This window comes from Elephantulus edwardii, unplaced genomic scaffold (genome assembly GCF_000299155.1).
Source record: "Elephantulus edwardii isolate Elephantulus edwardi_28Jun2011 unplaced genomic scaffold, EleEdw1.0 scaffold00219, whole genome shotgun sequence".
In the NCBI taxonomy this organism is placed as follows: domain Eukaryota; kingdom Metazoa; phylum Chordata; class Mammalia; order Macroscelidea; family Macroscelididae; genus Elephantulus; species Elephantulus edwardii.
Genome location: NW_006399969.1, coordinates 1,019,943 through 1,020,987, shown reverse-complemented (window position 1 = coordinate 1,020,987; position 1,045 = coordinate 1,019,943).

Sequence of the window (1,045 nt, the reverse complement as noted above, 5' to 3'; positions counted from 1 at the left end):
ACCATTATATTCCTGAAATAATCCTCCCCGTTAACATGCACTAGCTGCTCCAACCTAATACTTTTAGTTACTATGGTCAATTTGAACCCATATAGGTGGATGAAGCTGCATCTCACATACATTGGGCTTGTTGCCAAAAGGGATCAATCCTTGGAGAACATCATGCTTGGAAGGGTGGAGGGGCAGCGCAGAAGAGAAATACCTTGGGTGAGATGGATTGACTCAGTAACTGGGGTAGTGGGGGTAGGTGTCAGAGACAATGAAATTTGCCCAAGACAGAGCAGATTTCAGAGCTGTTGTGCATAGGTCACTATGAGTTGCAAGTGACTCGATGGCACATAACAACAAAAACGACAAAAGAGCATATTATTCAGACATACGTTCTCATTAAACTAAGCTATTTTTGGCTTTAAGAAGACTTCAGAGGATTTTAAGTTTTTAAAAAAATTCTCTCAGACTAATAGTTTCAGCTGTTCATTCTGCTTCAGAAAGACTGGATTCTATAACAATTTAAAATTCTGTTCTGCATATTCCCCCTTTTGATCATTCAGCTACACTCAAAATGTTTGTAATGGCAGCTGGGCACCAACAATTCTTCTGGTCTTAAAAAAGGGAGCCAGCTGTTTATGGAAGCGATTAGCCACAAATCCTTTGCTCCTCTCTGTTCCTGAAAATACACACACACACACACACACACACACACACACACACAACTTCCTCAGTTACTCCATGTAGGTAGAAACCAGTTCATTCATTGTCTTGGATGGTTCTATTTTAACAATTTTTAAATGTACATTTCAAGAGCATTAATTATATTAAAAAGATTATGTGTGGTTACCATCATTCATTCCCCAAACTTTTGATCACCCCTAGCAGAAACTGACCTTCTGAAATTTCTATTTTAATAAACCAAATACTACTTTTTGTAAGTCTCTGGTGTCCCTTCATATATCAGAAAAATTCAAATCTAAAGCTGCATCTATCTGTGATTTAGCAACCTTTTCCTTCATGCTATGAGCTATTTTTTAAATCTATCATCTATCTA